Source organism: Pithys albifrons, chromosome 4 (assembly GCF_047495875.1).
Source record: "Pithys albifrons albifrons isolate INPA30051 chromosome 4, PitAlb_v1, whole genome shotgun sequence".
Lineage (NCBI taxonomy): Eukaryota > Metazoa > Chordata > Aves > Passeriformes > Thamnophilidae > Pithys > Pithys albifrons.
Window position 1 is genome coordinate 91963982 of NC_092461.1, and position 12216 is coordinate 91976197.

The 12216-nt window shown below is 43.7% G+C and overlaps 1 protein-coding gene across 2 annotated transcripts in view; it reads left to right on the forward strand.

Moving 5' to 3' along the window:
- The first annotated feature begins 326 nt into the window (after positions 1 to 326).
- Positions 327 to 12216, forward strand: part of AHRR (aryl hydrocarbon receptor repressor) — a 92950-nt gene continuing 81060 nt past the window's right edge. Inside the window, exon 1 of one of the 2 annotated variants that reach the window (XM_071554978.1) lies at positions 327 to 403. The gene's annotated coding sequence lies outside the window, so the exon portion shown is untranslated. Of the gene's footprint in view, positions 404 to 8197; positions 8345 to 12216 lie in introns of those variants that run through there. The other variant, XM_071554977.1, reaches the window with a different exon arrangement.

Genomic DNA, 12216 nt, shown 5'->3' on the forward strand with positions numbered 1-12216 from the left:
GGCTGGGCGCCCTCCATCCCCCGGCGGAGCGACGGGCAGCACCGACGGGGACAGCGCTGAGGGCCGCGGTCCCCCCCGGCCGATCCCGGTGCTGCCGTGCCCGCCGCCCGCCCCGGCCCCGGTGCCGCCGGTGCCGCCGCAGCAGCGCCCTCTGCCGCCGTCGCGGGGAGCGGCGGGCCGGCATCGCGTGCGAGCGGACAGCCGGCGGCTCGCCCTGTCCCTCGGCCGCCCGCCCGCCACCTGGATCACGAGGGAAGCGGCGCCCGAGCATCCTCCCCACCCCCGGCGCCCTCCGGCCCGCTCCCGCCGCCCGCTCCGCACCTCCGCCCTGCGCCGCGGCCGGGGGCTGCACCTCCTCGCCCGGAGAAACTTTGCACCCCCGGGTCGTGGCGGGGACCGTGGGGTAAGTTGCTGCATCCCGAGAACTCGCGGTGGGCAGCCGAGGCTTCAGCTTGGGCTGTGCAGGGGAATCAGGGGACCGTCGGGTCCGGCCACGTCGCCCCTAAAGCAGCACTCTGTCCCAGGGTGTCGGTGGTCCCGCTGGCCGCTCTGGCGGCGGTGGGACAGCAGCCGCGCCGGACGAGCCCCGCTCCTGCCACTGGGGTGCCGGTCATGGCCCGCAGAGCTCCCAGGCGAGAGCCCCGGGAGGTGCCGATGCCCCGCCAGCCCTCGGGTGGGTGATACCCGAGGGGTGCCTCGCTGTCCCGAAGGCTCTGCCGTGGCACCTTGGCCACATCCTTTCCACTGACGCCTCGAGAGACCTTTCGAGGGGAAAACAAGTGAAATAAAGTTTCACATCGCCTCTTTCGAGCCTCAAGTGCACTCGCTTGGCACTGAGCACGGTGGGTTTGCTTTGGGGTCAGCCACTACTTGCCCTGAAAATCATTTTCAGCGTTTTATAACTTCAGAGCTACAAATCCTTGTTGTGTTTCAGTTTGACATACCAAAGGGCGAAAAAGCAGTGAGGGAAAAGCGAAGCGTGTGCACGGGCTCTGGTGCTTTTTCTGACTTTGTGTTACTTTGTTTAGTAAACAAGAATTCTGTACGTCTTTGGGTGAAGCTGTAGTTTTATGTCTTTTTAGAGAATAACGCAAAAGCATAATACCAAGTTATATCACGTAAAAAACTTTTTTTTCTGAAGATGGGCACGAACAATGTTTATGCGTCATTTAGTGAGATGGATTATTCAACTAGAAAAAAAAAAGAAACAAAACCCACCAGTAAAATCCAAGAATATGCTTGACATTTGGTAGTTGGAGGTTTCAAAAAGACAACTGGGACTGGATTTAAATAAAATTGAATGATCTGGTTCGGCTCAGAAGTAATCTTTGAGAAGAATGTTGATACACATATGTTTGCAGTATATAAAATAAAACAGTTCTCCTTTATGAACTGTAAAGAGTGTTATTAACCAGGGCTAAGACTGAATAATTTCACTTAAATGAGAGACTTAATGACTGACAAGATTGAATTCACTGGCAAGACCCTCGGTTAATTTGCAACCAAGGGCAAGAATTTATTTCCTTGAAAAACAAACTACCTAAAATATTGTAGAGATTAAAATCCAGAAAGAGTTACCGGTGAAGGTTTTGGTAGTGACTTTAATGTCGTTGCTCCTGCCGGCGTCCCCTGCCAGAGCCCATGCTTAGACCGTCCTCACTTTTCACTGTCGCACCCACCGTGTCTCTGCATCAGTTTATGTTTGGGACAACGTAGGTTTTTTTCTGCAGCTGACCATGAAAGTATATTTCGGGTATTCTTCAGTCTGAAGGAAAGGACTGGGATTTTAGGGGCAGCATTGGGCAAGTGTATAAGCACCACCAGTCTTCAGCTCGGGAAGCACAAGGTTCCACAGTCCATAGGGTGAAGGTGTACAGAGGGGAACTGTTTCTGGAAGAGTGCTGGGGAGCAAACTCTCATATGTGGAAAAGTCAGGTTGTTGTGGTTTCAGGATTTTAATTCCAGTTGAGTCGTGGAAGGGGGAGGTAGGTTATTACCTCGGCTTCCCATCGATTCAGATTTCTGCCCGGGAATTGTAAGGAGGAAATGCATTGCTAGGCCGTGTTTGCAGTGCGAGTGCTTACAAAAACCAGCCAGCCCGTCTAATATTGATTCATCTGTTTCAGTGTATAAACAGATTTAAACTCCAGCAAGGAGGATTTAGTAGTCAGAAACGATTTTTCCATTAGGTTTTCTTTTCTGTAGGTATATAAAAAATACAGTAAAGATGCTTTCGTTATCAGGACCTGCCCATATGTAGTTGAACTAGAGTGAGAACTTGATATGGTTTTTACTGTTGTGTTTTCAAGAGAGTTGATCCAATATAAAACCCCATAAATATTGGGGCTCTGCTGTTGAGTTATCAAGGTCCAGTGCCAAACCTTTCCTTAATATTCCTGGTAATTACTGCTGACTCATGCTGACATGTGAATTCAATTAGCCCCAACTGGAATGTAAAGGATGTGGGAGTGTCTCTTTGTGCCCAGAGACAGCTAGGACAAGGGAGATTTTGGAGGAAAATTTAAGGAATTGCCAAGTTTGGGTAGGAAGTGTCAGCCAGGGCTTTTTGTTACAGTAATGTTTGAATAACCATTGAAGTTAAATCCTGGGAAGGGGGTGAATTTGGATAACATGGACTTGTCTTCACCATGGAGTAACTATAGTCCTAACTCAGACATTGCTTCTAATTTGACTTGTGTCTACACACACAAACTCATTGTTGAAGAGTGGTGATGTTTTAAATTTGATTTGGCTTACCCATGAGAAGTAAACTATAGCTCAGATAACCACAATTCATCAGCTGCTAACCCAATCTGCCTGAACTGCACAAGAGGGAATTTGCTCAACTCTGGCTGCTCGCACTTGAACAGGGTTACCTGAACAGAAGGAAGCGCCTGCCTGTTTCCCCGGTACAGGCAGAGCAAAGACATCGTTGCTGTGGCTGTGAGGTAGGCAGTGGGATGTTTGCCGGCCTGAATGTTCCCACACAATTACTGCCCAGCTGCCATGTTTGTGACAGCTCACTGGTGTTGGGCACTGTCACCACACGGCCATGGCAAGTGGGCCAGGAGGACTCTGCAGCAGCCTGGCACTTGCCAGTGCTTGGAATGGGGCACCTCTGCAACAAGGCATGAAAAGAAAAACAAAGTCTTTGCCCTAGAAATTAATTTCCTGTCAGCTATTAGCTGATACAAGATCACTTATATGTCAGAGGTATATGCTAGTATATATATAAATAAATCCAGCCATACTTGGCTGGCAGAAGCAGGAGTTGCTGCTTTTGAGAGAAGCTGTTTCGTTATTGGCCCTCTATGCAAATTGCCTCTAGGAAACCACAGACCAAGATTTCTACAAACATTTTGAGGTTAAAGCAAAGAAGGTGGACATGAAAGAAAATACAGCCTAAAGGGTACTGAGTCGATGCTTCTGTGTTTTTTAAGAGGAAGATGACCCTAATGCAGACTTCTGGCTCTGCACAAAGAAGGAAAATTTCAAGGTACTTTGTGAGGAATTTGACTGAGAGTCAGGAACCAGATGAACATCCTGAGAAGGAAATGCTTTAGGAATATGTCTCTGTCAGTCCAGAGCTCCCACAGAGCTTTTGACAGTCATTTTGGATTTAGTTCAACTTACCTTCAGAATCTTGAACTTTAAGGTTTCTATGGCAAGATCTGTTTGTGTTGTGCTGCTGTCAACATAAAAAATACACCACAGATAATTGCAGAACTCAAATGAATGGACGTAAAGGATTGCACAGGTGGGGTGGACAAAATGATGCCACCATTATGCCAACATAATGCCAACTAAATGCACCCCAAATACGTATGAACTCCCAAGGTCCCTAGTTCCAATGTGTGATAAAACTATTTCAGCATAGACCAGGTAGGACCTGTTCACTCAAGTGCAACCTTCAGGTATGCAGGTGTGCAGCTACAATCACAACAAAGCCGCTGTATCTCTTACATTTTTTTAAACCTTATTCTGAATCTTATCTTTCCCCTTTGATAAATCTTACCTTTCCCCACTGCATGCCTTCCGGTTTGCAGTGGCAGGGCAAGTGCAGGATGGTGGTGTAAAATTGTTCAAGATGGCAGTGCTTAGCAGTCTATGTTTGTGGAAGATCTTTAAAATGAGCATCTATGAACAAAGCATTTAGTCTGTAAGCAGGTACTTGTCACATGATGGCTGGACCATACTGTCTGTTTCTGAATTAAGGCTGCATCTGCAGGCAATGCATAAACAATTTGCATGATGCAATCTATTAAGCTAGGACTGTAAAACTTGGTGTTTGCAATCATGTATTTGACTTGTCTTGTGACTGCAGTGCTGCATCAGAGCTATTGCTCTGTATTCGACAGCAGTATCTGTGCATGCACTAAATACATTAAATATTTATTCCTTACTCTTAAACTTTATTAGTATTGATACTAAATGGCGGTCATTTCAGTGGGTTTTGCTTGCTGAAAATATGTGCCAACATAAAATCAAATTTTATCACTTGTTGGGCCTGTAGAAAACCTCTGTTGGTGGATTTCTCCCTCTTCTCTAACACGGCAGTGGGATTAGAGTGAAGCTGAATATGTGGCAGTTTTGGAGTCATTGTCTTGCTTTCCTGGGTGCTGATGCTGAGCAGCTTTTGAACGTTTTCCTTTGCTGAAACTTCAAATATTGTGCTCTCACCTCTCAATCAGGGAAGCATTGTTTGGAAAGCAGCTCTTGGCCTCGTTGTCTTTCCTAGGGATTTGCTTCTCCAAAATGTGTTTTTCTGATGTCTGAGATCTCCTGGTGCACTGGTCAGATTGCGTCTCTCTCTCCTTGTCCTCAAATGAGCAATCTTTCCACAAACATTGTGCTTTCTTCTTGCTTCAGGCCATTTATAGAGAAGCAAAGTTTGCTGAGATTCTTCTGTGGACAAAGGCTACAGGCTGGAGAGATTTTGGAGGGGTATATTGAGAAGAGCGGCATTCAGGTTGGGACTCCACAGGGATCTCTCAGAGCTGTTCCCTATGTCATGAATATCCCAAATCAGGGGTCAGAGCATGTGGGCATTTTGTCTGCAGCGGTCACCAATCTGAAACAGGCTTCATGAACTCTGGAAGACAAGTCAAATTCCCAGTGACTTCTGACAGTCACAACCTCCAGAAAACCAGGCAGGATGTAAGTCTGTATGGTTTTGTGCAAAGGTTTATCTTCAGTCAGCAATAAATCATGTCCTCAAATACGGCATGAGGAATGGCTAGGAAGAAAAGGAGGTGGAAATTTGGTGGATCACAAACTAAATATTAGTCAGTAGCATTGCACTGTTGTAAAAATGGTGTGTAAAAATGGCAGTGTTTCTTCTATGATACATGAACAAACTTTGTGTCCTGCTCAGCCCAGGTAGGTTCTTAGCTTGAGTACTGCACTCATTTGGGAGCAGGGTACTTTATAAAAGTGCATATAAAATTAAGAGTCCAGAGGAGAGTAAAAGGAATGATCATATGTCTAGAAAACATCACCTACAAGAAAAAAATTTAAAAGTTGTTTAGTCTAGAGACAAGAACAGTAAAGGGAAAGAAATTAAAATCATTAGAAATAAAGGGTTAACTGCCAAGTTAGTTGAACTTAAATTGTTATTCAAGTTCATATTAGCTATGGCAAGAAATTGCGATAGAATCATATGTTGTAGTAAGGAAAAATGATGTTAAAATGCTTAGGAAAAAAAATTGTGATTTTAGTGATAATTAAATGCTGGAATAAAATCTCTGAGGTACTCAAGAGAAACTATATGTCTTCAGTATAAGCAGCTTTGGGGAGTAGTTTAACAGCTGTGCCATTACAGCTATGATGGCCTAAGCATGTAAAAGACTAGAAAGATGTGGTGCTCTTTTATTAAATCAATTTATTTAGCTAGAAAAAACAGACAAGTCTTTCATGCTCACAAGCCATTTCTCCAATCTGAAATCTCTGAATGGTTTTGGTACAGCTGCTTCTGTGTGAAGCAGGGAATGATGTTCTGTATGATCTCTTGAGGGTCTTTTCAGCCCCATTTGCAATGATTAACAGAATTTTTCTGTCTTGGGATAGATGGGTGTTAAGGGACTGGGGAGGGAAGACAGGCTATTAAAGCAGATAAAAGAACTCTCCCCTACCCTGCAATTGGGGAGATTCTCTTAAGATTTTCACTTCATGAAAAATGCTTGTTTATTACTTTTCAGGATTGGATGTGAATCAGTAAATCTTAAACTAACTTCTCTATTAGTGTCCAGTGGTTTTGGATGGTAACAAAGGCTTTATGGCAAGTGATGCTGTGATAGGATGTGATGTGATAGAATGTTTGCTTTTTCATCTGAGAGACAAATGAAATTCTGGGAGTTTTGAAGGTAAGAGGTCAAATTTTCTCCCATGTATTGCCCTAATATAAAGTGAAATGCTTGGCAGTCATGACTTGTTTATGAAAATTAGTATTTTTTTAATCTAAAAATGTGTGATCAAAAATTTAATGAGTGTATAGAAATACCACTGCTGGGATTATTAATGAGAATTAATTTTTATATATTAGCTACTTTATGGTAGTATTAAATATAAATAGTATTAAAAGAGAGTGGTACTGTAGGTAACTTGCAAATGTATTTAATCATTTGTTGGGTTTTGTCTGGATATGTCTCTAAAACAGTAAAAGCATTTAAAATAAAAAGTTCCATAAGATGTCCAATAAAAAAAGAAAAAAGGTAGATATGTCCACAGATCTCAAAAACATAATCGGAATAGATATATTATTTTGCTTACAGAGGAGAAATTCATGTTCCTGGAGAGAAAAACACAGAATCATAGATCACAGGGTGGTTTGAGTTGGAAGGGACCTTATAGATCATCTGTGTCCAGCCCCACTGCCATGTGTAAGGACACCACCCACTAGATCAGGTTGCTCAAAGCCCCACTCAGCCTGGCCTTGAACACTTCCAAGGATGGGACATTCACAGCCTCTTCAGGCAACACTCACAGCCTCTCCAGGCAACCTGTTCCAGTGCCTCACCACCCTCACAGTAAAGAGTTTCTTTCTAACATCTCATTTAAACCTACTCTCTGCCAGTTTAAAACCATCACCCCTTGCCTTATCACTGCATGCCCTTGTAAAAAGTCCCTCTCCACCTCTCTTGTGGGCCCCCTTACATACTGGAAGGCTGTAAGATTCTGTTCTCCAGACTGAACAACCCCAACTCTCTCAGCCTGTCTTCATAGGAGAGGTGCTCAGCTGTCTGATCATCTTTGCAGCCTCCCCTGAGCTCACTGCAACAGGTCCATGTCCTTCTTATTTTGGGGGCCCCAGAGCTGGACAAGCACTGCAGGTGGGATCTCATGAGAGCAGAACAGAGGGGGAGTATCCTCTCCCTCGCCCTGCTGGTCACACTGCTTTTGGTGCAGCCCAGGGCATGGCTGGTCTTCTGGGCTGTGAGTCGATGTTGTTTGGTCAAGTTGAGTTTTTCATCCACAAACACCATCAAGTCCTGCTTCTCAGGGCCAGTCTCAATCCATTCTCTGCCCAGCCTGTATTTGTGCTTGGAATTGGCCCAACCAACATGCAGGACCTTGCACTTGGCCTGTTTGAACTTTATGGGCTTTGCACAGGCCTTGTACAAGTGACGGACCTGCACTAAATTTGAGTAGGCATCCAAACCAAGCTGCTCTAGTAGTGCCTTGTCAGCATAGCAGACAAAAATAGCCAGATTTCCAAGCAGTATCTCTTGTTTGGCTACATTTATGATATATAAAAGAAATAGCTACATCAGGTTTTATTTTTACTTTTGTTTTCAGATTCAGTGTCTGGAAGAACAGGAACTTTTGAGTTTCAATTCTGATGTTCACGTACATCATTAAACTGAAGACTTGCAATAACTCAGCAAAAGCTTGACAGCTCACACACCAGCCTGGCTTGTGGTGTGTTTCCAAACTGTGACCTGCTTCTTTGGAAAGCACTGCTTCTTACACTGGCAGCAAAAACATTTTAGTAGACTGAACTGCAGTGGTAATAATAATAATAACAATGTCAATTTGAGCATCAAGGTAACTTAACTTTCAGAGTTCCAGGAGAAAATACTGCATGTTTCATTTCAATTTCTCTCTATATTCCCATTTTCCATCTCAAGCTTTGAGAAAAATACCTTTTTTTCCCCCTAAAATTTTTTGTCTTTTTCTTCTTTTTCCTGGTGGATCTTGAGATATCTGAACTCTGCTGAACCTCTGTTATGGTGCTCATGGCAGTTCATCCTCTGTTTCTTCCACTAAATAACTGAGGAGGAACAAGACAGAAGAGCAAAGCCAGGAAAGAACAGGATTGCATCTTCCCGATAAGCTGATGTTACATGTAGGTTTATAATTAATTTTCCTCTCCACTTTGCTGTGCCACATACACACATTTCATAATAACTTTTATAGCAATAAAGATATCAGCCCCCATTTTGTTTGCCTTAGATCCAGCCTGGTTTTGCTTCTTTTCTTATAAAAAATGCTGCACTGTGTTCTCCTGGTGTCACAGAGGCTCCTTGGAGAACAGGCTGTGTCTCTGAGCCAAACCCAGCCACTTTTGTCTCTTTCCGCACTGTCTCTAGTGATACAGAAAAAATGCAAATATATGACATATATATGACATATATATGATTTATATATATATGGAGAAATATATATTCAAACTATATGACCTGTAAGATATTTTGACTGTTATTCTGCACTGGAGTGAAACTAAAATCTTTTAAGAAGCCTTTTGTGGAAAAGAAGAGAGAAATCAGGGCAATGAGAGTACAGTTATGGTGTCTGGCAGATTTTTCCAAAGACTTTTAATTGATCTTGGCCCACTCACAGCAGTGGGTCACCGGATTACTGGCTACTGTGGAGCATCTCCCTGATTTTGATAAGCAATCTTTTCCTGATAAAAATTCCATTTAAGTTAGTTTCATTTTGGCTTTACAGTAGAAAACTCCTAAAAATGATTCCTAGTGTTTCTGTCCTTTCTGTCTTATCTATTCAATCATGTAATCTGTCTGTAGCCTCCCTTTGTGTAACTCAGGGTTTCCCACCATGCTGCTAGCACTTACTCCAAAATTGCACCACTGTAGTGGGTTGACCCTGTGTTGTTGCCAGGTGCCCACAAAAGCCGTTCCATGATTCCTGTCCACAACTGGACAGGGGAGAAAAAATACAACAAAAGACTCATGAATTGAGATAAGGGCAGGGAGAGATCATTCACCAATTATCGTCACAGGCAAAACAGACTTGTCTTGGGGAAATTAATTGAACTTATCTCCAATAAAAGTCAGAGCAGGATAATGAGAAGTAAAACAAATCTTACACCTTCCCCTCTCCCGTCCCTCCTTCCCAGGTCCTGCTTTCTCCCCGCTCAGCAGCACAGGAAGATGGGGAATGGGAGTTATGGTCAGTTCATTACAAGTGGTTTCTGCCACTGCTCAGGGAAGGGAGTCTTTCCCTTGCTCTATCATGGGGGTCCCATTCATGGGAGACAGTTCTCCACAAACTTCTCCAGTGTGAGTCCTTCTCACAGGCTGCAATTCTTTGCAAATTGCTCCAGTGTGGATCGCTTTCCATGGAGTGCAGTCCTTTAGGAACAGACTGCTCCAGTGTGGGTCCCCTGTGGTGATAACCCTCCCCTTGGGGTCAGAAGTCCTATCAGGAAACCTGCTCCAGTGTGGGCTCCTCTCTTCATGGGTCTGCAGGTCCCTGCCAGGACTCTGCTCCAGCATGGTCTTCCCCCAGGATCGCAGCCTTCTTTCAGCCATCCGCCTGCTCCAGCGTGGGCTGCTCCACAGGCTGCAGGTGGATCTCTGCACCCCGACTGACCTCTATGGGCTGTGTGGGGTCAGCCTGCTTCACCATGGCCTGCAGGGGAAGCTCAGCTCCAGTGCTTGGAGCACCTCCTCTCCTTCCTCCTGCACCAGTCTGGTGTCTGCATAGCTGTTCCTCTCACATATTCTCACTCTGCTCTGCTATAGCTGCAATTTCTTCTGCACAGTAACTTTTTCTTCCTTCTTAAATATGTTATCTCAGAGACGCTGCTATCATCTTTGATTGGCTTGGTCTTGGCCAGCGGTGGGCCCATCTTGGAGCCTGCTGACATTGGCTCTGCTTCTCTAGAGAAAGCTTCTGGCAGCTTCTCACAGAAGCCACCCCCGTAGCCTCCCCCCACAACCAAAACCTGGCCACACAAGCCCAACACAACCACACTCATAGTCTGGTGTTTTTGATCCAGGTTTATAAATAGCCTTATCAAAGACCATTGCTCTAGTATTTCAAAGAGAACCCCAAACTTCAGACAGTTGAAGTCTGATGAAATGACAAGCAGGGTATTTTAACATGGGTTGTTGGAAGACTAACACCAGGAATGCCAGTGAACTTACGAGAGGGTTTGGAGGAACAACATAGCTTCACAGTTCATGGTTGCATTTACAACCTGTGGTTATTGTGCAGCTCAAAGTGACATTACTAATTCACTCCACCACAGTGATGTATGGGCTGCTGAAACATATACCACCTTGTGTTGGAACAGGGGAGTGGGGCATGAGGATGAAACAACCCAACAAGCAGTCAGTGCACAGCCACATGTGTCTCGTGAGAAGAACTGACACAACTCATACAAAGTGATACTGTTATCCTTTTTTATCTAAGGATATTTATCCCTCACATGCAGTTGTAGAGTATTGTAGGTAAGCTAATGATCGACATAAACTTACCTAATTAGCTCTAGCAGCCCTATTATGACAGCACAGAGCTAAATCTGGGCAAAACCTGTCTGAGAAATTATGTATACACTTGACAAGCATACTTGAGTTGTTGACTTGTACTGAGCTCTGTGTTGCCAGCATAAAGCTGCTCCCAGAACCTGTACTAGCTGTAGGTTGAAGGGAGCTGAACTGAGGCCCTGCTACACTACACATTCATGACAGAAATATTTCATTGACCTATCTTAATGGGTTTAGGCAGATTTGCTATGGAAATGATGCTTATGCTTTCACATCTGATTTTCTTGTAACCTGTTAGTCACATTCCAGCAAACAGAACAGAGGGACAGAGATCTCAAAGATACTATGTTCCTGAGAGTTTAAAAGTGAAACATGCTGTGCTAATATCCCTACTGAGGGTGGGATTGCAACATGAAATTGACTGTCTTGTTAATGATCAGATAATCCATATGGTTCAGACAGTATCCTAAATGCCCCAGCTGTAGCAAAACTTTTCATTAGTGCTCACACTTTACCATGGAAAGGGTAGCCCAGCTGCTGTGGCAACCCTGTATTTTCCTCAGAAGGTCTGTGGCAAAGACAGCTGAGGACCAAAGTCAAGCCTTGGAGAAAGAGATAGCACTCTACTGACTACAGAGCTTTGTACCAGACATATGCCCAATCATTTTTTTTGTACGTGTGTGATTTTTGTATGTGTTATGATCTATATCCTTCCCTAAGTGACACAGTACATGTTAGAAGTTCTAAAAAAAGATGTATTTTTCAAACATCACTTTAAAAAGTTCAGCAAACCTGCAACTAAGGTTTTTTAAGAAGTTATTTATTTACATCCTCAAAGCTCAAAAAAAGTGTCCTTGAATTTAATTTCAGCCTTTCTTATGTAAACATATAAAGAAAGGAGGGCTGATGAGACAATTTAGTCCCCTAATGAACTTGTTTGTGAAGGAAGAATAGGGATTGAAATTACTGTTCTGCTAAAGATTCCTGAGGAGTGTAGCTGCTTACCCGTCCTGTAGCAAAGGGCTGCTGTATTTCCAAATCAAACATTTGCAAATTAGGAAGCCTGAGAGTTAAAGATGAAATGTGAAATCTTAAATACATAAATTCATAAAACATTTAAATTAAAAAAGACCTCTAAGATCGTCAAGTCCAATTGTTGAATTCCTCAACTGTGTGGACAGGCATTAAGCCTAATCTCATCCTAAAACAGAAGTTGCATATTTTGGTTTTATTATCCTCATTCACCTTATAGTCCCAGCTCTGCACTACACACTGTTCAAATCCTGTGCAAACACAGTGCTATTAATTTTGTCACAGACTGTTCCATGATAATTGTGACTTCAGTATTGAAGGATGTCAAAACCACAGCTGAGTTAATCTTTATTTTGCTGCTGAGACATACAGTCTTATTAGTACAGATAAATCTGAAAGACATATGCTCATTTACTCAGTGCCAGGCACTCAGGAGACGATTTTTCGGAAGACG